This window comes from Lontra canadensis, unplaced genomic scaffold (assembly GCF_010015895.1).
Source record: "Lontra canadensis isolate GAN:19392208 unplaced genomic scaffold, GSC_riverotter_1.0 scaffold20, whole genome shotgun sequence".
NCBI classification, from domain to species: domain Eukaryota; kingdom Metazoa; phylum Chordata; class Mammalia; order Carnivora; family Mustelidae; genus Lontra; species Lontra canadensis.
Genome location: NW_022631014.1, coordinates 10229444 through 10257394, shown reverse-complemented (window position 1 = coordinate 10257394; position 27951 = coordinate 10229444). Strand labels below are relative to the sequence as shown.

General features: G+C 39.0%; 1 long non-coding RNA gene across 2 annotated transcripts; it reads left to right on the top strand.

Annotated features, from left to right (window-relative positions):
- The first annotated feature begins 454 nt into the window (after positions 1 to 454).
- On the top strand, positions 455 to 22522 carry LOC116869674. 2 transcript variants are annotated; one of them, XR_004383086.1, is made up of 3 exons: positions 455 to 568; positions 2463 to 2582; positions 22265 to 22522. It is a non-coding gene; the product is annotated as an uncharacterized LOC116869674 (long non-coding RNA). The 2 variants fall into 2 exon arrangements; XR_004383085.1 differs by having other exon boundaries at positions 2460 to 2582.
- Positions 22523 to 27951: the final 5429 nt, after the last annotated feature.

Genomic DNA, 27951 nt, shown 5'->3' with positions numbered 1-27951 from the left:
CTGCACTTGTCTGCAAGAACCTCTATCGTTCTCAAAGCATACCATGTCCTTTCAGGACTCCAGGCCATGCACACAGTTCTTTAATCTGCCTGGAGTGCTCATCCCCTATCGCTTACCTTCTTGGCTTCCCTAGGCCAATGTGGTCTTCCCAGAACTCTGAATTTCTAGAGAATGATGCTCATTTACTATAGCTTTTGTCACATTATATTGCCTTTTATCCATTTTTATGTGTCTCTTTTTCTCTGTATCTCTCTCTGACTACACATATTTTGAGGACAAAGAATATTTCTTATTCATCTTCCTATCCCTAGCATTTAAGCATAGTGCCCAGCATATAAATTACAAATAGATCTACAAAATGAATAAATACAAGGAAAAAAACTGGAAGAGCTACAGTAGCAAAAAAGTCAACTGCTCCTAATAACCTGACATTTTCCATTCTTTTCTAGAAGGTGTCAAAGGTGAACAGAAGAGCAAGGTGTGCTGAAGGACTACATATGCTTCCAAAGTCACTAAGTACCTGTCCATAGACATAGCATCCATATTTTCAGATTGAACATGACATAAGGTATTTTGATTCTTGCTTCCTCCATGTATTTCCATCCAGTTATTTACTTTAGAATTTCAGCCTTCTAAAACTAATACCCTACACATTTTGTAAGTGTAGTGAAGGTAAAAGGATGAAGTTAACTTTGCAAATGCTCCTGCTATTATCTATAGGAATTCAGTGGATATTGAATAAATGAGTTATGGACACAAAACTATCATACCCCCTTTACCCTTGACACAAGAGACCTTTTTATATTTGAATTATTTATTTTATACTTTAACAATTTAATTGCTAACAAAATTAATAACTCTAGATTATGCTGACAAGCATTGCAATTGCCAAATAAGGGACATCATTTGGGCAAGTCTACAATGATTTAGATCTCAATGGTGTGCTAGAGAAGAACATATAATTATAGCCTGAAATAGTGGTTGTTTTACTTCCCCAAGTATGACATGTGTTATGTACTCTCCTAAGTGAGTTTCCTACTTTTTATCAGTCATCTTTGTCACTACAATGGAAGAGATAATTGGAAATGAAGAGTGGGTTATAATCAGATGAACACCTATTCCACTTTCCCCAGAATAATTCTGGTTATGTTTGCTAACTTTATGTAATTAATAATAGAACTTCCTCTCATTCTCTGAAGTGCTTTGGATTAAAAATTATATAGATGTCCCAATGATAATTAACTAGACAAATTATTCCTATTGCATAGTGACAGCATGAGCAATTGTAGTGGCTTTCAAAATTTTTGACCATAACTCATAGGGAGAAATAAATTTTTCATCATCACATAGTACACTAATTAACACACACACACACACACACACACATGCATACATGCATGCACACAGGCACACACCCCATAAAGCAAAAGCTTAAGGGAAATAATACTAGGATATTTCCAAATCTAATCTAGTCTCTTAATTTTAAAAACTCCAGTCATGGCACTTGAATTGATTCGCTATCCATGGCTTAAACAACACCAATATCCTAGATGTATCTTGAGGTTGTAGAACATTCCTTCTGATGATTCTCCTTCACTTGATGGTGTTATGCAAGGTGCCAAACTTCTCCAAACAACACTTTCATGGTCTGTAAAGTGAATGTAATAACTATCTCAAGGTAGTAGAAAGAGTTAACTGAGATGATGTGGTCAATGAGCCTGGAATCTAGTAGACAATAAATGTTAGTTACTTTTTCTTTCTTAAGCTTCTAAACCAACAAGACCTAGCTAAAATTCACAGGTTTTTAGCAGTGAAAAAACATTTCTCTTAGCCCTTTGACCTCTAAAGTTTGGTCAGAGTTTTTGTTTAACCGTTGATAATAACACTGTTTCTTCTGTGTTCAATAAATAGTCAGTTACTTTTTGAGCTACTTCTGGTCAACCCATTGGAATTGCACCAGCAGCTTCTCAAAAAAAGAAGACACAAAAGAAGAAAAAGAAATTGTGATGAATATTAAATAATACTTTTAATTGAGGGGTAGGGGACGGTGAAGACATTGATCATAATAATGAATACAACATAAATGGCTTGCATTTCTGCTTGACAGAAATTGACAAATTTCTTTCTTTTTTTTAAGATTTTTATTTATTTATTTGACAGAGAGAGAGATCACAAGTAGACAGAGAAGAAGGCAGAGAGAGAGAGAGAGGGAAGCAGGCTCCCTGCTGAGCAGAGAGCCCGATGCGGGACTCGATCCCAGGACCCTGAGATCCTGACCTGAGCCGAAGGCAGTGGCTTAACCCACTGAGCCACCCAGGCACCCCAGAAATTGACAGTTTTCACACATAACTCCATTAGCAGAGGGATGTGTTGGAAAATTAACCTTGAGAATAAAACAAGGGACAGAAGCATAATTTTACAAGGGGTGATGTATTTGTTTTCTGTTTTAAATGTGAAAGAAGAATAAAAATGAGTATTGGGTCGTATATCTGAGATATATACTGTGAGCAATAACAGAAGACAGAGCCCAAGCAGGAGTGCTCTGAAGTCCCATAATCCAGAAGACCAATGCAATGATAAAGGTAAGCATTCTCCTTTCAGGCTGGCAAAATCCAGGCCTGTGCCCAAAGTTCTCTAGTTTTCACTGTGTTAAGGTGGGGCAACCTTTGATGCATAGCTCCTCTGCTCTGTTTGGCACCTGCTGAACCCCAGGACATCACAGTAGTGGTGGAGGCAATCCAGCTCTGATCATTCTATAGTTTGAGCCCGTGAAGTCAGAACCCCTCCATGGAATCATAGCAGGCATCCCAGCACTATGTAAGAAGTCAGAGTCATCTTGTTCCTTATCTTCACATTGAGTCTTTCAACTTTGTCTTAATATTGTTCCACCTTAGTGAATTTTTACTCTTCAAGTAGCACTCTTGTAGTAGTTTTATAGACAAGAGTCCCTTTTCTCTTTCTGGGTACTCTTGACTCCTCACACAGTGCTCCCTGTGCAGTGTGCTCAATAAATTGTGCTGATAAGTAAGTCACTCACTCAACAAGAATTTATTTAGTATCTGGTGACCAAAACAAAGATTAAGCTACCAGTGACTTTTAAATCACCAAATCCATTGACCACTCCTTATTGCTTCTTTTCGACACTATAGGGCCTCCCCTGGCCCGTCTCCACTTCTCAGACCCACTGCCTGGCCCTCCCTGACAAGCTTTCCCTTTTTCCTTTACTATTATTCAGCAATTGTAAGGAATTGAATCTGTCTCCAGTAGTACATGGCTTGTTTGAATTAGAGCCAGGACTAGAACTCAGGTCTATATATAATCAACAATCAAGAAACAGCCAATTCTTGATGTTTCTATTCATGGGGAGGAAACCCAGATGGACCTACTCACAATAGATGCTTCCAAATCAAAGATTCCACTCCCCCAGGACATAGTTAGGACACTGTCTAGCTAGAAGATATTCAGAGAAAATTCACCCCTTTACCTGCCCCAGGGAAATAGGAGAATTCAATGCCTGAGCCATTTACCCAAGAGAGTAATCCATGCTGGAAATTTTGCTTAAAGTATTCTTTTTAAAAGGCCCTTCTGTCTTTATTATGACTCTAAGGCTGCTGAGTCTGCCCAAGCATATGAAGTTGCAAAGAATATTTCTTTTTATTCAGACCTTGTATTCTCTATAAAATGAAAGGATTCTTGGCACATAGTTGGCAATTACTATCTAGGTTTTCTGCATAACGTAGGTTTTTTAACTAAGCTTTAACTCAATAGACATCAGGCTCCAGTGAAAATACATGTGGACTAACACGAGCAGAAATAAACACAATTCTAATCAATTTAGCTGTTGACAAAAGCATGTGGTTTCATTGCTTGGGGCCAAAGTTTTAAGAGAGGGTTCTGATTTCTCGCCGGCACACCCTTCATTTATGTGTGCAAATAGGGTAATTAAGTGTCCAATTATCAGATTTGCATTGGCAAATGGGGGCTTTGTGTGGGTAAAATTCTCCATAGTTTGGGACCAGCTGAAACTTAGGTCTTTATTTTTGAATCAATCCTCCAACAATAATGCAGGCATGATGAATTTCTCATCTTGCCTCAATCTGAAGCCACCGGCTGAAGACTTCCCTTTATTTTGTTGATTCAGTGAAGCAGAAAGCCAAAGTTAGGATACTGAGCTTTTTCTCCCATACTCTCTACTCTGAAAAATAATTAAGCATCTCAAGTGCTTTCAGATTGACTTTTTTTCCCCCTGCCAGCTCTATAGAATTGATTACTGAAGGTGAAATACCTGTAAATATTCTTTATGAAGATTTAGCCATATGTGGCTAGTAGGTTGAATGACCATTCATAAAGCAACTTTATTCTTTTTTCCACTAGTTCTTGGGTGAAATCTAAGACAGGTCCCATATCCTTCTCAAAATATAGGTAGTAAGTTTTCTGGACACTTTCAGTAATAGAGCTGGTCTCCTTACAGTAATTAAGATGTTCTTTTTTTGTCCAGTTCTAGTCAAGATGGTAAAATACTCCATTCTGTGTCTCTCAGTGAATGCATTGAAAATTCTGAGGAATCTGGAAAGTTAATCACAGCAGGCAGTTTGAGGGAGGGAAACCAGAACTCAGACTACCAAATCAGGGGTGAGGCAAACTTTTCCCCCACTGGTATCTTATGTTCTAGATCTGGAGACAGCTAGATACCTGGAACCATGCTCCAGATACAGACAGCACTCCAAAGAAGCCCTTGAATTTTGGCTTGAAGAAAAACAATGGGGGCTCCTGGTGGTCAGAAAGAGGAGAAAATGCTCTGTTTTTATTCTTCCTTTACATTCCCTACTCCTCTGGCTTCAAGGCAATCCTGTCCTGTCGGTGGGAGCTCATCAGACACCAAATGGGAGAGCCCTTATCTCTGACCAGAGAAACTATGATTTCTCTTTTTTCTCCTCTATCTTCTTGCCATTTTGCCCTGAAGCAGAAAAACTTGGCCTCTTCTTCTTTTAGCCCTATTTTGCAAAGGGCTTGCATGAGTTTGATCACATTTTTTTCTGGAATATTCCTCCTCTACATAGACTACCAGATAAACTTTTGACTGTGTATTTCACATCTAGGATAAAGCTACATCCTTAATAAGGCCTCCTTTTTCCAGAAATAGCTTTACCTACTTCTCTTATAAAAGACTTTGGTATGATATCTCATAATTATCTCTGGTTTGGAGGCTCCCATCTTCGTCTGTGGATTCATTCCCACCCTCCGGGGCTTGGTTTAGTGATTTCCATAAGGGTTTAAATAAATTATCACATTTGTTGTCTTCTAAATGAAATATCACAAGAAATATTAAAAGATATGCACTAAGCTGAGAATTAAGCATTAGAAGTGCCTAAACAGAAATGAATTTATATGAATATTTTATTATAGATAGGGCTGCCATACAATGTATTGCCCACCTCATCTCTTGTTTGTTTCTTCATGATTTCATCTCCACCCACAGCTTTAGACATGGACAGGTAAGTACAAATCCCCCTGAAAATATACATTTGACCTCATATCCTAAGCTAGACTATGCCAACTAAGAAAGAGAGGATGTGGAAACTACACTGCACATAAAAGTATTGACTTTGTGCAGCTTCTACCTTTCTTTCCATCCCTCTTTGACTCTCACCTTCTTCCAAACATAGTTTCCAAAAACAAGAGGATGATTTCCTAGCATCTTGTTCTAACTGCAGGTTTTAATTAGATGGAATGTTGTGGTTTGACATTCTGACTTTAAGAATCTTTTTCATGGATTAAGATCTAAGTTTTGTTAGTCACTATTCATGTAACTGCAGTTCTCTTATACTCAGTTTCTTCATTATAAATTGAAAGCAATGGTGATGTACTCTCTGAGAGATGTTGTGAGTGTTTGATGAAATAATCTGCATAGCAGTGCTTAGCAGAGTGCTTCAAGAAAGTGGTCGGTAGACATCAGCTCTCATTACAGTGACCATAGAATTCATTGTCCAATCTGGACACTTATTTTTTCAATTGGGACACTTTGGAGATTGAGAGCGGACTCTACTAATAATTTGTTGGGATAGCTGGGGAAAAATGAGATTATCCCAGTCAAATCAGAACCCCACCTTCTGTTTTGTGAATGACTCTCTACAGTGGTACTCTGATGGCCAATTTGCACAGAATGCCACAGAAAAGGAAACTGTTACACACTTTCCACAAGCCCTAAATTCAAAGGGAGGTTTATATCGAAGAGACTTGCTTACAAATAATTTATCTCTGAAAAAAGTCCAATTTTTGCCAAAATATGTAAAATATTTCCAGTTTGCCCAATACTGAATTAAGAGATAATTCTTTCTAGTTAATCAGCAAGTTTGTTGTGTTAAACACCTATTGCCTTGGAGGAGGAATACTTCTAGGATGGGAGGAAAGGGAGAAGCTGATGAAGAACTTAGTAAATGAGTCTGAAACCAAACCTCCAAAGAAAGTCACTGCCACCACCATCACCATGAAAAGGAAAACATGACACTCGCTTGCTGAATCCCTGAGTCAAACTAATTTCTTTTTTTTCAAATCCAGAATATTTTACCGAGAGCATACTTTTATAATTATTTCCAACTAAGCCTAAATGTATGTCTTCTAAAATTATCAAGCAAATTCAAATCAGAGGACCATCTGCCTTAGACCAAGCTAATAATTAAATGTGTTTTATTTGCTAGAGAAATGGATTCTCATGTGGGCACACTTGGTCTTACCAGCGATGAAGCCTAATGAATTATATGTTGTCAAGGGGCCCACAATAACATCTCAGGCTTGGCTGAATTTCCTTTTGGGTTAATTGTTGTGACTTCCATTCTTCTGAGGGAAGGAACTGAAATTACTAGGAACCTGAAGCTCTTTACCTACCCAGTTAGGACTCAACAGTCTTAGCATTGAAATAATCTTCCATTACACTGCACAGACCAAATGGCTAAGGGTCCTTGCAGTGGAATGGATGTCATTTTGACTGCCTATGTTTCCACCAACTCCTGGCTGGCTTTCCCATTTCCCTGCTTCCTCTGGAAAACTGAGGTGGGTTTTGGCTCCAGTTCACCTACTCAAGCCATTACACGATTCTTCTTATGATGAAGAATAAAATCATCCTAGGTCCTATGGGCTTTGCAAGGTAATATTGTATAACCTGACTATTTGAGAAATATCATGGCCTAGTTAAATACATATTCTGTTAACTTACAGGTTAACAGAGCATCTTGCCACTGCCTCTCCTTGCCAACATTGCACCTGAAAATTTTGGTAAGGAATTATAGTTCATTTTCTTGTGTGAAAACAGTATAAGTACGAGTGTATGGAGATGTTTATATCCTGCTTTCTCCCCACACTAACTTATGTTGACATTTTAAGTAAAGTTTATTCCATTTTACTTTTAAATAATGAAGTTCTTATAATCTTCTATTACTGAGGTTGGAAAACTACAGCCTGTAGGTCAAATCTACTCATTTTTATAAATAACATTTTATTAGAACTCAAGTACAATCATTTGTTTACTTATTGTCTATGGCTGAGTAGTTTCTGCAGAGACTAAATATGGCTTATAAAACCAAAAAATTTTACTATTTGGTCCTTTACAGAAAACATTTGCTGACACTCTGTCTAGCATAATCATTCTAAGTACTGATAGTCATTGCACAAATCTATAGAAACTAAAGTATGATGTACTCTGTTGAATATATTCTGAATGTAGGATGTATCTTAGAGATAGTTATGTCTAAGAAAGTTTATTCTTTTTTTTTTAAAGATTTTTTTATTTATTTGACAGAGAGAGATCACAAGCAGAGAGAGAGAGAGAGAGAGAGAGAGAGGAGGAAGCAGGCTCCCTGCCTAGCAGAGAGCCTGATGTGGGACTCGATCCCAGGACCCTGAGATCATGACTGGAGCTGAAGGCAGAGGCTTAACACACTGAGCCACCCAGGCAGCCCAAGAAAGTTTATTCTTGACATCAGCTTTTATTTTTCCTTGCTTTGAGTTCCCATTAATCAAGATTTCTTATGCACAACAAATTCCAGTAAAGCATACTTCATGATTATATAGATTCAAATGTTCCTCATGCAAAACCATATCTCCCAGTTGCATAAAAATTTGGTATATCTATATCATCTATATCTACTTTCTTTATCCATTCATCAGTTGATGGACATTTGGGTGGTTTCCATAATTTGGCTATTGTAGATAATGCTGCTGTAAACGTTGGGGTGCATGTATTCCTTTGAATTAATATTTTTGTATTCCTTGGGTAAATACTTAGTGGAGCAGTGTTTAGATCATAGGCTAGTTCTGCCATTCTGAAAAACAGTATGGAGATTTCTCAAAAAACAAAAAAAAAGAAAGAATGAAAGAAAGAAAGAAAGGAAGGAAGGAAGGAAGGAAGGAAGGAAGAAAAGAAAGAAAGAAAGAAAGAAAGAAAGAAAGAAAGAAAGAAAGAAAGAAAGAAAAAGAAAGAAAGAAAGAAAAAAGAATGAAAATGTAGACTCTTAAGAGTAGGTGGGGCAGTGAGGGGGAAGGGACAGATGATGCTGATACTTGTCCATGGAACACATTTTGAGTAACAAAAATTGTGATCTGTAATGTGTGCATGTGCACGTGAGTGTGTAGGTACACACACATGTCCCTAATATGGCCATTATTCTTTCTAAAGACCAAACTTGTCTTCTCTTTGAGTATGCCTGGCACACTCAACTGGAAGAGATTTTCCCTCTTGTTTGTGAAGGATTTCTAATGAACTGTGCGCATGAGGATCCTCCCCTGCTGACTCACGCACACTGAACTCTGCTTAAGCTGTCAAGACAGGTCTCTGTGCTGTTAGCTCAGGTTTCTGCTCAGATGTGCTTGTGCCGTTAGCTCCAGAGGGGCTTCACTGATAATGGCATCTGAGGGCATTCAATTAGCACATTTCAGGTTTCTCTGGTCACGGACACCTCATCATTTCTTTACTTAGGGATCTTTTCCTTTTTCCAAATCATTAGGCATCTCTTCCATGTTACTTTTCACTTTCCAGCCTACAGTGGGTAAGGATTCTATTTTAATACCATCTCACAACACATCTCTGTGTTAGGGTAATGTAGGGAGCAACCAGGTGCTACCTTATTTTTTAAAGCAAAGTTTCGTTTTTCTGAATCCCACTAAGACATTGATCCTGCCTCCTGTCTTTACTCGAATCCGGTGAAACCTCAGCATTAATAAATAGGTGTGATGCAGGCTGTGTCTGGAGATGGAAACTGAGTCTGGGAAGACAGGGAGGAGAAAAGGACGGGGACAAAGACAGAAGGCTCCTCAGGTTCACACCTGCAAAGTAGAAAGTAAAAACCACTGCCTTGGGGGTGAGATCGTGAGTTCTGTATTCCGTCCTAAATCCCAGTATCTCAGGAAGGGAAAACTCAAGTAGGGCAAAGGTGAGATCTGGTGATTGTTTCTCTAATGTAAGTTGGGAGGGAGGATTCTCTGGTTCAGGGCTTTTCAAACTTTAACATGCATGGGAATTCTCTGGAGATCTTACTAAAAATGCAGACTTTCATTAGTTAAGTCAGGGTGGGGTCAGAATTTATGCATCTCTAACAAGCTCCCTGGTGATGCTTATGTTGCTGATCAGGGAACCACACATTGAGATGCAAGGTTCTACTGGCATACGTGGAGGGCCATGATTCTCAACCTTAGTTTCTCATTAGAAGCATCTAGAAAGCTTTAAAAAAAAAAAAAAATCCCAATACTCAGGCCTCACCAGAGACCTATTATTAAATCAGAAACTGTGAGATCCAAACATCAATAATTTTGAAAGCCTCTTGAGTGATTCTAGAGTGCAGTTGCTGGGGATGTAGAGGAAGGGGAGGAAACAGAATCATTTCTCAAAGTGTGGTCCCAGGCCCAGCAGCATCAGCATCACCCAGGAAATTGTTAGAAATGCAAATTATTAGACCCTCCGCTAGGCCCACTTTATTGGAAAGTTGAGCTGGGACCTAGCAATCTGTTCTGTTAAGTTTTTCAGATGATCCTAGCACACACTGAGATTTGAGAACCATTGCTTTGTATATTTAGCCTCTCAGACTAGTTTGACTGTGGGAACAAATACATTCTAAATGTTAACATGGCTTCAGGCAGTGTCTGTTGAGAACCTGCTTACCCACTATTGAGCGCTTACTATTTGCTACATAAAATGACAAGCAACTGACTCACAATATCTCACTTATTGGCTTAACATCCTGGACAGGTGAATATTAATGTTAACATAACACAAATGAAGAAACAGAAGATTACAGAGGTTAGGCAATTTGCCAACAGTCACACAGAGGGGTAACTAGTATTTTATACCAGCTCCTTCTGATTCCACGTGTTGTCTCCTAACCTAGGCTAGGCTTCAGGCCGAATGAACAGAAGTGTAATTCACTCATTTTGTAACCATTGGGAGCATGTAAGACATGTTAGGTATCAAGCTACAGCTGTCTAGAAGTTGTCCTTGTCTTCACGAGCTCATGAGCTACTGGGTTTCAGAGAAGAAAACTGGCCAAAACACACAGACAGATGCATTCCATAATAGATTAAGTAGCTCTGTGCTATGGGTAAAAGTACCTTCTTGGGAATTGGAAAGTGGGATGGTGGGGTGTTTCAGGAAGAAGTTCAGAGAAAAAAAGAAAGTGTGGCACCCCCTCATGGTTGGGATAGTATTTCGATTTAGAACAAATCAAATTATGTTTAAATTCCTTTTGTAACTGCTTCAGTTTGATTAAAAATATCCACTGGATTTTTATTCAAAAGCTAGTCCTGTTCTATCAAGTAATGAATTTCTTGTCATATTGATACCTGATCAAGTTATTCTCCATTTTCATGCATAGCTTTCACTGAACTAGAATGAACATTGTAATAGTTTTTTTTTTTATTAAATTTTATTTTTTTCAGTGTTCCAAGGTGTAATGGGTTTTGTTTGGGTGTTTGTTTTTCAGATCAAGATATGGAAGAAGAAAGTTCACCGAGTCAATGAAATAATTTTTAGGAAAATTATGACAGGTCTGCGAAATGCCAGGATTTAACTGTTAATGTCATTTGGAATTAAATAATCCACGGCTAGGATCTTTTGGTCTTGTTGAAGCAATGGCAAATCAGTGATGCTCCATGACTGGAACTGGTTGGGTGAAGAAATGCTTTTATTTGGAATAAGAACAATGCAGAACAAATGTCTGAATTATTTAACATCGTGGCAGGACCAGTGGAGGTAGAAATGTAATAACCATGTTTTCTTTAGTGTTTGGAATTAAGGTAATCACTCCCTTAAGTTAAGAAAAGAAAACAACAACAACAACAACAAACAACTTAAGGGAAAAAACCCAAAACACCATCTTATGCCACTCCAGCTCCTTCTCACTAAAGTGTGGTACGTAGGTGAAGCTGGGGTTTTGACTGCTGTCCCTGGCTCCCACCTCTTTCTTTTCCTTTCCCCTCCTATCTTTTCCACCTTGGAGGTTTCTTTCCAGATACAATATTACCCATTTGTGTGAGTTATCAATAACTGATCTTGAACATTTGTATTTGTGTTTTGTGAGTAGAACCTAAACTTTGGGACCATGCAGACCTGCATTCAGTTCACAGATTACCACAGCTACCAACAGAGGTTAGTCATTTAAACTCTCTACGCCAGGGCCTCCTTGTCTAGAAAATGAGGGTAGTAATGTCTTCCTGGCAGGGTTGAAAAGGTAGCAGAGGTAATAATTTGAAACTATTAAATCAAGGAATGATTATCACCTCTTTAAATCATGCTCTTTTGTAATCTTGGATGTTCAAGGATGTATTGGGAGGCCTATCACTTCAGAAGAGAAAATGAGTAATGCCTATAAAATAAGTAAACAAGTGAAACAGGTAAATAATTTATTATCTTCTGATCTTAAAGCTGAATTCTTTTTTTTTAAGATTTTATTTATTTATTTGACAGAGAGAGATCACAAGTAGGCAGAGATGCAGGCAGAGAGAGAGAGAGGAATAAGCAGGCTCCTCGATGAGCAGAGAGCCTGATGCAGGGCTTGATCCCAGGACCCTGAGATCATGACCTGAGCCAAAGAGTTGGAATCCTTTTCTTTTTAACCTTTTCTGATTGGCTTCTTTCACTTACTAATATGCATTTAAGTTTCCTTCATGTGTTTCATGGCTTGACAGCTCATTTCTTTTTATTGCTGAGTAATATTTATTGTCAGAATGTACCACATTTTATTTATCCATTCATCTCTTGAAGGACATCATGGTTGCTTTCAGGTTTTGGCAATTATAAGCTACAAACATCACTGTGCAGGTTTTTATATACCAATGGACATAAGTGTTCAAATCATTTAGGTAAATACCAAGGAGTGCTATTGCTGGATTGTATGGTAAGTGTGTGCTTGGTATAGTGAGAAACTACCAGACTATCTTCCAAGGTAGCTATATCGTTTTGTGTCTCCACCAGCAGTGGGAATGTATTGTGCCACGTCCTTGCCAGCATTTGGTAGTGTCGGTGTTTTGGATTTTTGCTATTCTGAGAAGTGTGTAGCAGTATCTCATTGTTTTAATTTGCATTTCCCTGACAGCATATGATGATGGGCATTTTTTCCCGGGCTTATTTTCGTCTGTATATCTTTATTCTATGAGTTTTAACACATGTACAAAACTAGTCCCATTATCCCAAATGAAGTGGTCCTCAGTCAGTGAGTGACAGGAATGGGTGTATAAATGCTGCAGCTTCCTTACCTTGGATAAGTCTGAATGTGTTCTCTGACCAGTACCCAGAGTTTTCCCATGGGATTAAGGTTCAGTTGCCCACAGCGGTGACTGATGTAGAATGTTGTTTCTCACGGACTTCCCTTCCCTCTCTCATTTCCCAGTCCTCTTTTGGTATTCTCTGCCTCTCCCAAGTGATCTAGATCCATTTCAATCTTTGCCTCCTTTTGAGGAACCTAAATTAGGACAGTCAGAGTGTAAGAAGAACTTAGCATAGAAAGTAAGGGAGTCTGTCTAGACAGGAAGAGAAAGGGGTAAGCCCCACTTCTGGGCCCAGGGTAGTGTTGAACAAAAGAAAGATGAGAAAGATAAAGAGAGGACATCAATGCCAAGATTCCCATTTCCCTCACTCTTGGTCCTGCACATGAAGTAAGAAGACAATAGAAATGTTCTGATAGATGTAGGAGACACCACAACACCACTTTCATGGTCTGCTTCCCTAGACATAGCTAAGATCCTAGGAAGATCCCCACAGTCATGTCTATACCATGTCCTCATAGAGTGGGAATACAAATACACCATTGGCTGATGGAAAAATTGGAGAGGTTAGCCTAAGAAAGTGGGCTTCTCTCCCTGGCCAGCAATTGATCTTTCTTCCAGTACTGATGTGTAGACACAAAGCTTCAGAGACAGGCAGTGGATTGGAATATACCTTGGGATGCATCTGCAAGCACATTATAAACAATCAATAGGCCAGGTCCAGTTTCTAGAAGTAAGCCAATAGGAAGTTCCACATGGTGGTGAAGATATGATTGTTCTTCCGTCCATGCAGCTGACCAACCAGCTATGCCAAGGCGGAGGGTTCCAGAGGTCTGAGAGTTACCACACAAATCCAGGGTCCCAATTCTCTATTGGCACGTGGCATAGAGCTCCAGAAACCACCTTCAAAAGGCACAAGGGGACAGAGAGGAGATCTAAAAGATAACATATATTGGACAGACACCACACACCAAAGAGGCTATTGAAATCAGAAGATAATAAAAAATGTAATTAGTCCAGTCTGAACTTTAATGTTGCTTCTCCCCTGGAGAACTAGACTGGCCATAAATAAAGAAGCTGAGATTTCTTGGTACAGAAATGCCATGAAGTACCGCAAGAAACTGTACAACCCAATACATAAAGATCAGAGATGAGGGATAGGAGGCACCCAGCCAAGCTCGTGGCCCATGGTAAGAGCTTAGGAATTGGTGGCTCCATCATTGACACCACATCTGACGATCTGAGTGAATTTGCTGGAATAAGAACCTGTCGTAGCTGATCTAGCGGGAGCAGTGGGAATGACAAGTCTTGGTTCTATTGTTGATCTTTCAAAAGACCCCAGTCCTAGAGCAGCTTCATATCCAGGATTCTACATAATGGCCTTTTAGTCGGATGGAGCGCTGGATTGGTTCTGGGGCACCCGTTGATTGAAAGTGTGAGGCAAGTCTGTTCCAAGTCTTAAGAGTTTGATTTGATTAGCTAGTATTGATTAGTTTGTGTTAGAGCTCCTTTCTATGAGGAGTTGGTGTTCAAATTCACTAAGCCAGCCCAAGCCTCAGCGAAGACTGATCTCAGAGACCATTTGTTTGCTCTTTCTCCCATTAGTTTTAAATTGAACACCACAAGAGCCATAAAACAACAAAGGCCGTAATGTGCAGCTGAACGGTTTTGGTGCAGTTTCTTGCCTTCTTCCTGCCACTAAAGGCAGATTAAAAAGGCATCATTTTCTTTGACATCTGTAGTATGCAGTCACCTTGCCCATTAGATTCAAATAGGGCCAAAGAATAGCGAGGGAGGGATGGGCTTATGGGGAAATTTGCATATACATTTCCATTTGGGTTAAAGACATTTAAATCCACATTACCCTGGACCATGGCATAATGAATGCACCATTATGGACAAGCTTAGCGTGTGTTGCTGCTGCATTTGGCAGGTTCAAGTCTTGCTCTGGGTGTAATATTTTGTGACTCATTTTTCCTCAAGCATAGAGTAATAGGCTTTAACTTTGCTAAGCTTTTCTGCCAGCCCTTCGCCCCCTGCTGTTCCATTATATTGAACTTGTAAGCAGGACCCTCTGTCCTGCTCACCCAGATTACGGAGGCAATACGGCCCCGCTGAGGGGCTGGTGTCAGGATAAGTGTTAGGGAGGGAGCTCCCCATCTTGGCATGCTGTTCTCATCTTATTAAATTCAGCTTTGTGGAAGCAGGGAGCCTGCCTCTCAGTCACACTGGCTCAAGCCTGATCCAACTGCTACTGTCAGACAATATGAAAATAGGAACCACCACAGCTAATGGCAGGTGCTGCCTCACAGCTGAAAAAAAAAAAAAAAAAAAAAGAGAGAGAGAGAGAGAGAAAGAAAAAGAAAAAGAAGTCCGAGGGGTTTGTATTATGATGATGATTTCACGAGCCTGTGTGAGTGTGTGTTATTTTACTCTTTCACAAACACTTCACTGGATCGAAGGCTGGATTCAGAAAACCTCGTGCTTCTGAGAAATGAAATTAGTCTCCGTGCTTTCAGCAGCGGGTGCGTACGTGTGTTGGGGAGCTGTAGACGGAAGGCGGCTTTTATCAGAGTTCTTCACTCCAGGTTCCAAGGCAGCTCGTATTTAAATATTTAAATATTTTTTAAAAAAGCATTTTTAAATCCCTGGGAGTCAGGAATGTCCCTGTAATAATTTAAGATTGGTATGTTTGTGTAACAAGGCAGCAGAGGGTCTGGTGAGAGATATGAAACTAATGAACAAAACAGAAAATCCAGCCCTAGAAATAAGTCATCATGTGGGTTTGAGAGTCCCCATCCTCACCCCAAATTTCTGCCTTAACGTGTTTTGGTTGTGTATTGCAGCGACTCAAACCACTCCAAATGCTTCGTGGCTTAAAATGACAACCATTGTGTGGTTCTGTACGTTCTGTGGGTTGGCCTTCTGAAGAGTGGATATTTGAATGAATGAAGCCAGCCGAAGCCTCAGCAAGGACTGACCTCCAAGATCACTTGCATGTTATTTCCCCCACTCTTTCCCATAGACTCTGTTAGATGGTTCTTCTGCTGTTCTCACTAGGGTCTCCCTGGAACTGTAGTCCAGTGGACAGGGCTTGAGTGTTCAGGATTTGTCACTCACGAATCTGTCATCTTGTCAAGGACATCTAAGCTGGGCCCTTGGCTGGTGGGGGGCAGACAGGGTGTTGTTGGCTTTCTCTTTCTCCCCTTCAGTTGGTCTTTACATCTGATGTCTCCACATGGTCTCTCCAGCAAAGTAGCTGGACATCTTACTCTGTGGCTCAAAGCTGTTAGGCCTTCTTATATGTTTAGGCCTTAGAACCATCCTGATGTCACTTGCCCTGCATTCTGTCAGCTGAATGCAGTCACAGGCTTAGCCCAGATTCAATCTCCAAGTGGATAACACAAGGGCAGGAAAACCGGGAGTTGTGGCTCATTTAGAGCTACCTTTGGACACCAGCTAACATATCATGTTATGTACTTTGCTCTTCAGCCTCCAATAGTAATGTGTGATGTACCTTCTTGCATGGATAATTTAATCAGTTATTCTGTAATTCTTTCCATTGAATGTAGGTTTTTAACCCCGTGGTTTAGGTATCCCTGAAATGGCATTCCCATTGTGGGACTCCACTTAACCAAAGTGTGTGTGTGTGTGTGTATGTGTGCATGCGTGGTTGGATAGAGAATGAGAGTAGGGGAATGTGGAAGCCAGGTCACTATGTACCTGAGCCAGGATGAAGCCATAAATATATCTCTCAACAGCATCCTTAAAAAGTAGTATTGAATGTATTAGGCCTTATAATCTAGAAATCTGAAGAAAGGGATTCAGTGACCATGTAACCAAGTGCAACCCTTCAACATTCCTACCAATTCCACTGTTTACCCCTGCTTGACCCAGATAGCTGGATGGGTGGTGAGACCCTATGGGAAAATTGATGTGGGCACTCTCTTCCTTGTTGTCTGGGTTATCTCCTTTGTGGATCCCCAGGCAAGAATTTTCCTTCTGGAGTTTGGCAAACTCCAGGAAGAAGATCATTACTTCTTGGTCATACCTTCCATGAGAGTGTTAGGTATTCCTAGTCCCCAAGAGGTCAAGAAGGAACTGAACAGAAGGACCGGGTATTGAAAAGGAAACAAGGAGAGTGGAAAGCAGGAATATTCCTCTGTCTAGGTATCTCAGCAGGGGCTAGCTGTTAAACTGAAGGCCATGAGGCAGGACCACTTCACTTTCCCTTGGTCAAACACACCTGAGCCCCAAGGAACCTACAAAGAAAAGTAACAAACCTCTATTAAAAAAAAAAAATCAATAGAATTAATAAGAAGATTTGGTAAGGTCACTATATACATGAAAAAATATTTTCAGTAAGCTGCAGGTCTCAAAGATTCTAGCGGCATTCGAGGGATGAGACAAGTCTAGGGTCCTCCTACTATATGGCTATCTTGGCTCCCTCTCTCATGCTCATAGATTCTTGGCTTGAATACCTGAAGTTAAGAAAGGAAAACATTTCACTCATAATAACTACAAAAATGAAAAAAAAATTTAAGCTAGCTTCTCATAAATATTATTTACATTTAAGACAATTCTAATTAAAAATCAAATTTCTTCCTTAAATTTAGATTAAATTATGTTAAAAGTATTGAGAAAGAAAGACTCCTCAAGAATAACCAAGATAATTATGCAAAGAGAAGGTATTGTCTTCTCAGATGTCAATACCAGCTATAATCTAGGCTGGTTAATATACCACTATGGACTAACCATAATTCATTTAGCCATTCCCCTGATGATGGCTAATCATAGCTAAAATCAGTAAACATCCTTGTACATGTGTCCCACATACTGGTACCTATATTCCTATGGGACAGAAACTTAGGATCAGTGTTTGCCGATTGCCATTCTTCTGTGAACTTAGCTGGGATAAGTAAAGGCTTTATTCTTGCACCATTGGCTGATGCCAACATTGTACCTCTTCCATTTCTTGCACAGTTTTTCTTTCTTTCTTTCTTTCTTTCTTTCTTTCTTTCTTTCTTTCTTTCTTTCTTTCTTTCTTTCTTCCTTTGTGAAGAGTATTCAATGAATTTTCATAAGATGAACATAAATAGGTATCCACATTGGATAAAGGAACAATCCTTTAAAATTTAGAAAGATTCCAGATTCAGGAAGGTTTTAAGAATTGAGAGAATTGAGTCTAAACTCTTCTCATGTTTGGAGATTTTTAGAAAGTTCTTCAAAACAGGAAAATTGTGAATAGCCTTTAAAACATAGACTATCAACACATTTGTTTAGCTCACTCCCAAAGCTCTTGTATTCTTGTACATAATATTTTTAAATATTATTCTGAGATATTTCAATCTTACATAAAAGAATAATAAATAAAAGAACTATTACCCATGTATTGACTACCCAGCTTTGTCAAATCTTAGCTGTATGCCATATTTGCTTTAGAATTGTAAAGTCAAACATTTTAAATAAGTACCCCCTGGGTACTGCTTTCTACTCTCATTTCTCTCCCTCCTTCCCTCTCTTATCCAAAGGGAATCATTACTCAGAAATCAGAGTTTATAATTTCCATGCAACTTATGTGAATTTTTAGTACATTTATATATAGTAAATAATATTTACAATACTCCTTCATGTTTTTTTACTTTATAAAAATAATCTCATACTACATGTTTTTCTTCTACCTGTCTCTTTAGAAAGTACTATTTCTGAAATTTATCAGGTTGATACCTGTAACTTTATCTAGTTGAAAAGCTATTCAGTATTGTGCACATGAAATGTATCCATCCTCTATTAAATGCACATTTCTATTGTTTCCAACTTTTTCCTATTATAAGAAATAATGCAATACACCATTCTTAAACCTGTGGCTAGGTGGGAAAGTCTTCTAGTAGTAGTTTTCAAAGAGTGGCTCAGAGTGGCCTAGAGGTTTCTGAGACCAGTTTAGGAGAGCTCCTAGTCTAAAATTATTTTCATAACAATGACATTATTTGACTTTTGCCTTCTCATTCTCTCTTAAACATACAGCAGAGTGTTTCAGAGACTGCCTGGTATGTATTATCAAAACAGATTGAATGTGGAAGCAGATAAGAGAATCCAGCTGTCTCCTATGAAGCCAGATATTAGAATAATTTGAAAAATACAAAATAGTGTCACTTTCATACTGATTTTTTTAAATTCTGATGAATAGAGGGTTTTTTTTGTAAAATATGGTATTTAGGTTAAGTAATGAGTTGTTGCTTTTAAGTGAATGAATAAATATTTTAAAATTTCTTGGTTTTAATTTCTAATTTAGTAAATGTAACAGACAAAAATGAAAGGAATTTGGTTCTCAATAACTATAAAGAATAGTGAATTATTGAACACTGCAACAAAAACTTATGATGTACTATATGCTGGTTAACTGAACATAACAAAAAAATAAAATTAAATTAATAAAAATAAAGTATGCTGACATTAAAAAATAAAAAAAGAAGAAGAACTTAAAGGAGTTCCAACAGCAAAATGTTTTTGTATGTGGGGAGGGGTTGGTGTACATATGTCTTCATTTCTCTTGGGTAAATACATACAAGTGGAATTTTCGGGTCAGGGATAGATGTATGTTAATCTTTAAATAAATTGTCCCATTGTTTTTCAAAGTGGTTATTTGGTTTTACACTCCCTCCAGCTATTTATGAGAGTTCCAGTTCGTCCACATCCTTGTCAAGTTCGCTTTTTAAATTTGTCTTTTTAATTTTAGTCATTCCAGTGGCTCTGAAATGATAACTTATGGTGGTTTTAATTTGAGGGATATCATTTTAGAGACCCTTTGTCTGGGTAAAATATGACATAGCTTTTTAAAAATGCAAAGATCCCAGGGAAAGTGTTACAGAAGGATCAACTCTGGTCTGTTCTCCTTGCTGAGAATGATTTATCAGGTTATTATCCTAAATGACAAATAATGACTCTATGGCCATACTACCCTGAATGTACCCAATGTCATATAAATGACAAATAATGAGAATAAAGGCAACCAGGTGATTGCCAAGGTGGGAGGGGTTGACCATTGACGAAATATGCACCAGAAAATATAGTACCTTCCTATCATATCAACAGAGAGCATCACTTTGGCTAAGGCTAAATTTTCATGCGTGGATGTTCTAAATAGGAACATTAGTCTGGTTGTATGGTAAAGAGGATGCCAGTGGGGCACAAAAGACTCAAGACTGGAACCTAGCAGCATAGTGCAAGTGCACTAGACAAAGGATCCAGGGGACTTGAGGTCGATTACTTATTTTAATAAGATTAAAATAATGGCTTAGAGTGCCATTGATCTCCTATTAACTTGATCCCAATCAAGTTAACATTTCCTATCCCTATGTGCAATGGTCCCAGGAGGCTAGAAGATTGCAGACCCTTGGGCAGTGTGAAGTGTGAAGTGTAAAGTGTGAAGTGCAAGTTTGATGATGGCATTGAGTGCTTCAGGGCTGGCATGTGGGAGACAGCAAGTTTTCTGAAGGCAGGTGTGGCCAAGACTGGCTAACTCCTTCCTAAACCCGTTTGCTTTTCCTCCTGGCCAGAGTTAGACCACATTTCTCACATTTCTCATTACAATTACCTGTGGCCAAGTGACTAAGCTCTGACCAGTGGAATGGGAGCACATATTGTCATGCCACTTCCATGCTTAGTTCATGGAGAACTACTGCTGATATAATTCTTGACTTTCTTTCCCCTCATCAGCTGGTCTGTTGAAGAGAACACAGTGGAGGCCCCTGACACTCCACTATATGACAGAGGGTCAAGAGGGAAGTAGCCCAAGACCCAAGTTCTATACTCAAATTTACATGAGCAAGAAAGAAACTTTTATTAGTTAATTCAATGACACCTTGTCATTGTTCATTCCAGCATCCCTCCTACCCTCACTAATACAGCAGGCACTACTTATACCTTTCTGCAGACCTGCCAGAGATTTAAACTGGTGCCTCTTGGGTGATCAGTAAATACTTGTTGAATTGGTCATCAAGGAATAAACAAGTAATTGATTAGAAAAAACAGTATGCATTGAAGAGTGGACATATAAAGAAAACGTGTGTTGCTTTCTTTATTAGATTGGTCAGGCCTGGCCCATGGTAGAAGTAATTTTAATTTCCTTTCCCACTGGGTTTTAAAATTTTCTGCTCTCTCATGGGCCTATTAAGAGCTGAGAAAGCTGGAGAAGGTGACATCCAAAGGTTATTTATTAGCAGTCTGTTATTTCTCTCTTCAAGTCCAATTCCTCTCCTCTCCTTTAGAAGATTTTATTGCTATAAAGAGTGGCATCTGGTACCAAAAAAAAAAAAAAAAAAAGTAAAGAAGAAATCAAACCCAAAACTAAGCAAAATAATAATTAGGTTAAAAATATTTCCTGGGGTTTAGCTGAATCTGGGAAGGAATATCTTTAGCAGTCTAAACATCAAAGACAGAATGAATTTTGCAAAGTGCTGTACAGACTAACCCTACTTATTTACTGGTTCTCACCTCCTTAATAATCCACAAACTGAATACTTCTCACAGAAAACCCAGCAGTGTCACCTTACTTCTCCACCAAGATTTCATAGCCAAGAGCTGTAATGAGGTCTCCTGCAAGGGCAACCCCCATTATGTTTACCAAATATGTTATAGTATCTTTACTAAGAGTCTTGTCAACAGTGTGTGTCTCTCTGGGCACATTTTGCAGGGTGAGTCAGTAAACTTACATCATTTTTTTTTTTTTCAATTAATCCTCCCTCCCAAGAAATGTGCTATTCTGTACTGAGCTTTCTTGTCGTTGGTGTCAATTATCTGATTTTTACTGTTTCCAAAAGTATTTTGCATATTCACAAAATGTTATCATTCAAATGTACACTATTAACCCAGAGTGGGTTTCAAGCCAAAAGTAATTATTTCTGTTTCAGATAAATCAATTAGAATTAGAGTAGGGACTATATGGTGGTTTTGTCATATTACTTCTGGAGAAGCATAGGCAATATACATAATTATGGGCTGAAAATTATGTTAGCTCCTTTACAAAGTTATACATATTCTGACTCACCTGAGTAACAGTAAGCTAGTCCTAGTACACAGGGATAAAGGCACATCTAGCACTGAGAAAATTCAATATGAAAAGTCAAGCTTATGAAGGATTTTGATGATGGGGCAATTGTTTACATTACAAATTAGTTATTTGCTTCATAGGCCTTGCCAATTTGTTAGTTATTTGACCAAACTGGTTAAAAGGCAAGCTTAAAGCATGAGTCAGAAACCTTCTGTTAAAAAAAAAAAAAAGTAATAAATATTTTAGGCTCTGTAGACCATAGGGTTTCTATCACAACTATTCAATTCTGTTTCTGTAGTGTATGTATGGAGCAAAATCAGCCATAGATAATAAATAAATGAACAAGTATGGTTGTGGACCCCAATAAAACTTCATTTGTGGATGTTAATTTGAATTTCATATAGTTTTATTATGTCATAAAATAGTCTTTTTATGGTTTCTGTTGTTGTTGTTTTGTTTTTGTTTTAGCTTCTGGGCCATACAAAATCAGGGGATGGCTGGATTTGGCACGTGGATTATAATTTGCCACCCCTGATTGAAAGTATTGTGAGCAAGTCTCCATTGACAGAATGAAAGCAGGATGAGATGAAGATAAGATGCTTGATATCACAGTGTGTAAGGAAAAATAGGAATCGACGTACACACTTAGTTTGGAATTGAACATTCAGGGGCACCTGGATGGCTCAGTTGGTTAAGCATCTGCCTTCATCTCAGGTCATGATCCCAGGGTCCTGGCATCGAGCCCTGTTTCTGGTTCCTTGATCAGCAGGGAACCTGCTTCTCTCTCTCCCTCCGTGGCTTCCTCATCTGTGCTCTCTCTCTCCCTTTCCCTGTTAAATAAATAAATAAAATCTTTACTTAAAAAAAAAAAAACAAACCTGCCTCTCTGACTACTTGTGATCTCTGTAAAATAAATAAATAAAATCTTTAAAATACAAAACAAAACAAAACAAAAAAACCAAAAAACAAAACCAGAATTGAGCATTAAGTGTTGCAAGGGGCTTTGGTGGTGTGGTACTGGGTGAGGAAACAGGCAGAAAGCGGTGTTTCTCACCAGCTCCAGGGTGCATGGAGGCTGGGCTGACTTGGCCTGCAAGAGAACTCGAGTTAAAGCTCTTTCAATGCACCTCTGTCTTGTCTTTTTTAAATTTGCTCTGAGCTCATGCTGAGGAGTAGATGGGATTTTGAATACTTTCAGCCTCATCATTTTCCAACTTCCCTGTCCACTTTGGCAGTATAATTTTTAGTCACGGGTGACTCAAAACACATAAATAGATTACCAGGTCTCACCTCCACGGATTCTGACTCTGGTGGGATGGGAGCCTATGAAATCCGCATTTTAAACAAATCATCCAGAATGTTTTGATAGGGGTCTTACAGCTGGTGGGCAAAATACTGATTACTCTCTTTTCTAGTCCAAGTCTGGCTTTTGTCTTTTCTTAGACCATTTTTCATCTGCAGTTCCTCCTCATTTCCTAGTCTTAAACACTCAGCTGTGGCCTGGGTCTGGCCTCTCTGGGGGGGACAGCTTATGGAACAGAAGCTCAATGTGTCCTTATCCTCCACTGCAGCCAAAGTAATCTTTTCAGAATTCCATACTGGCCCATGTTGATACCTTGCTAAATCCTCCTTTGCTTTTCCTTTGCATTTGGAATCAAGGTAAACTCTTCAACAAGGCCTGCTTAGTTTGGTTCCTCAAGCCCTCTACATTTTCATCCTAACCTCCATCCCAGTTGTGCTGGCTCCCTTTTCCTCCCATATCCTCTTCATGCCTCTTCCTACTGCAGGGCCTTTGTACTTTGCCTGTTCCACTGTGCCTTCTCCTGCTCTTGGTTGATGTCTACATGGGCTTTATTTCACTTTATTATTATTTTTTTTACATATTTATTAACTTTTTTTTTTTTTAATTTCTTTTCAGTGTTCCAGAATTCATTGTTCATACACCACACCCAAGTGACATTTCCTCATGAAAGCTCTTTCTGACCTTGGCAACTATAAATGTGGCACTAGTCCTGGGGTCAATTTTACACTTGGGTTTTGGGGGAGTTATTTTGTGATTATTTGACAAAGGTCTGTCTCTCCCACGAGACTGCAAGCTTCTTGAGGACAAAGCTCAAGTTAATACTTGGCTCCCATGTGTATCTCCCAATGCGCAGCATTTTTCCTGGGTCAACAGTCATTTATTGAGTGAATGAACATTGGATGAATGAATGAGAGAAAACTGTGGCTTATGTGTTATGCTCCAGGCAATCTGAAAAATTGAGTAAGTGTTCTGCAACTATGATAGACACTAACCTTTCCATAGGAAGCTAACAGTGAGACATCTGAGAGGACTTCATGCCATCCTGCTGCACCTTGAATATAAGGAGGTTGGTCCCCAAACTAGAATGGTGCCAGAGTTGATAAAAGCACCATTGCCAATGTCAGTGAAAGGGGCTGGGCAATGACCCCAACCATAGTAGGCAAATACAGAGGAGAACACGAGTAAAGGAGGAAGAATTTCTTGAGAATGAGAATAATAATAAAATGAAGGTTACCAAATGCCAAAGAGAAGAAAGAGAATGAGGTAGCCCAAACTTTATGCATCAAATTTGTATCACAGGTGATATTGATTGATACATACATTTTTGGCCAGTCAAGTGTAGAGCTCTGGCCACACTAGACCAAACTGTACTAGGGAAAATCAAATGATGACAAGGCCTGTCATCTTCGTGAATGTCTGATTCTAGATTTTCAACTTTTGACAAATACATATTTTTATAGTTTTGATATGTAAGTTATTAGTATAAGCTCTAAAAACATCTTTTAACTCATTTGTTTTAACTCATTTGTTAACTCATTGTCATTAAGCTTATGTGACTGCTATGGAAATGTAATCTATTTCTTTTAACAAACCATAGTCTTGAATGTCATCTAGTGAACCAAATATAGTCAAAGTTATATTTGACACAATTTTTGTCTTTTATATTTTTAGTAAAGAAATCAGTTCATTTTCTTAACATTTAGCACATAGTAGGTACTCAATAATGTTTATTGAATGCATATTTAAAAATTATGTTGTTTGCTTATGAACAGAAAATAATCCTTTAGCTGGAGCTTAAACTTCCATTTAACAAACTCAGAGAAGCATGTGTGTGGGAACAAAACCTCTAAAGTTCCTGTTTCATTCTCTTATCCCATATCATTTTTTTTTCTAAATTGTTCCCAAAGGGAGCTACCGATACTGTCTTGAATAATTTTTAGGTTTAATGATGCCACAGTCTCCCAGTGTCAGTGAGCTTTCCCTATGTAGCAAACCATGGCAAACCTGGCAGCTTGAAACCACAGTATTGATTAGTTTATACTTCAGCGAGTTAGCCATCTGGCCAGGGCTCAGCTGGGTGATTCTTCTGGACTTACGTACCTGCAGTACAAAGTACGAGTACTGGTGAGCTAGATGGTTGCCTCCTGAATTGGCTGGCTGTCCCCTGGGGCAGGAGAAGCACTCTCATCCTCCAACAGGCTAGCCTAGGTGAACTGGACCTCTTTCCAAACCATCACTTCCACTACATTCTATTTGCCAAAGCAAGCCACAGGGCCACCCTAGAACCACTAGCTGGGACGGTAGGCTACCTCTTGATGGCAGGAGTTGTAAAGCCATCTCACAAGTCCACCGATACAAGGAAAGGTCCTGGGCTCTGGTCATTTCTGTAATCTGCAACAGTCCCCAAGAACACCTCTTCTCCATTATTAGGACTGTGTCTCTACACTGGATCAAAATCATGTTTCAGCTCATTACCAGTTGGTGCTAGTCTTTGTTCTATAAAGAACCATAGTCACTATCTTCCATACAATAGTTTTCCCTCAAGTAAATAGCATTAATTTGCTCTTGAACTCTCTTTTATCATTAAAAGTATATTTGATACTTTTTGGTTGGGAAATAGACACTTGACAAAGAAAGATAGTTCCATTTACTAGATACCTTCCAATCCTTGGAATGCTCACAACATCTGAGAATAAATCTTAGCTTTGTCACTTACTTATGCTAAATAATTATGGTGATAAGTATAACAGCAATAACAAGAGCTAATGTTTAGCTAGCACATAATAGTAGCAGACAATGTTCTTTTTTAAAAGATTTTATTTATTTGAGAGAGAGCATGAGCAGGGTGAGGGGCAGAGGGAGAAGCAGACTCCCCACTGAGCAGGGAACCCAATGCTATGTGGGGCTCCACCCCAGGATCCTGGGATCATGACCTGAGCCAAAGGCAGACACTTAACTGGCTGAGCCACCCAGGCGTTCCCCTACAGGAACTGTTCTAAGTGCTTTACATTTAATCCTGACAATAAACAATCCCCTGAGGCAGGTCCTAGAATTATCATTCCCATTGTATAGATGAGGAAGGTGCAGCTCAGAAGTGTGAAGTCAAGTTTACACGGTCAGACAGAAGCAGAATAGAAATTTGCCTGCAGGTAGCCTGGTGTCAGAGCCCATGTTCTGAACCACTACAAAGTACTGTCTCCTGTGTGACTCCGTATAAGTCACCCAACCTCTCTGAACCCACATTCCCACATCAGCAAAGTGATAATGGTAATGCCTGCCCACAGATGTGTGGTGACACTCAAATGAGCCGGTGTACCTGAAATATCTTGGGGGAGCTGCAAATCACTGTAAAAATGTAAGACATTGTCATTTTTATTATTAACCCGACACAGTCATGTGCTTCACTAAGATCTCGAGAAGTCCAAAGAATGCACGATTGTTATTATGGTTCCTATGTGCTATTTAAATAAAGAAATGGATGGTGTCTGTTTAAATGCAAATCAGTCTGCAGTGTTAACGAAGTCGACATCAGTGTGATTTTGGGTTAACTATTCTGGTGTGAGGTCTTATTTTTCCACCAAATGCCCTCCCCATCGTCTTTTTCCGAAGAGGAAGACAACTTCGCTTGAGAAACCTGAGGGAGGAATAGAAAACTCCCCTCCCCTTGAAGGCTGCGCACAACTTCCTTGTTTTGCTGGAAATTATAGGGCCAAACTTATGCACATTTCCCCCAACAAATATTTTCTAATTTCTATGTCTTCATGGTCGCAAACCCAATTTACAGCACCAGGCATGCAATGTGTTATTTTTGGAGCACTGCTGTATACACTGGAAAAAATTTGCACATGAGGGCAAAATAGAACAGACAATTGCTTTTGGGGACTGCACAGATTAGTACATCATTGCATATTAACAAAGTGCTAATTGCTCCTTTTGACCATGGGCCCAGTTTACAAAGCTTTTGCACAAATGTGCTCTGTGCACTAAATTACAAAGCTAACACTGCATTATTTCTCAGTACAGCTTGCAAATTCTTGTAGAACAGTATGCATTAGCATTAATTAAACCAGAGAGAGAGAGAGAGAGAGAGAAAGATAAAAGAGAGAGAGAGAGGGAGAATGAGAGAGATATCGTGCACAAGCACTAGAGAGAGGGAGATACTCATAATTTGGAAAGAACAGACCGGATGCTAATTACTCGTTACAAATGTTGCACTTGTTCTGGGATGATATTAGTAAAAGCAAACAGCGTCTATTCTCCAGGCTTGCGTCTGGGAAACACAGTTTCAGGTCTGCAGTAAAGTTGAAAATTTGTGGTTAATAGCTAAAATAATAGTAGTAGAAGTAGTAATAGTAGGAGTGATAGCTGACATTTATTACTTACATTTAGGAAGTCGACAGCACTTTGCAGCAGGCCCTATTCAAATAGTTGCGCACACACCAACGCATTTATTCCCTACCATGACTCTAAGAGGTATAGGAGTAAAGAATGGTCCATCTTTTAATAAGCTGAATACTGTTGAACCCCCACTCCAGCCCACCCCTGTGACTCAGCTTTAAGCAGTTGAGTCTGAAAATGACAAGGATGACTCAAGCTTTGACGTCTCTGTGAAAATAGGAGTCACCTCTTCCCACCCCCAGCGATCTTTGTTCTCCTCCAAATGCTAAGGACCCACACTTAAAAAAATCATATTATTCCAAAATAGGTACAGAATCTTTTGACTAACTCAAAATAAATACTTCTCTAAATCTGATCCATTTCTACTTAAAAAAAAAAAAAAGCCCTGAAATAAGTTTCAATTAGCAATTGAAAGAGGAGTACATCACTGTATTTTCTTGTTTTCAGAAATCAA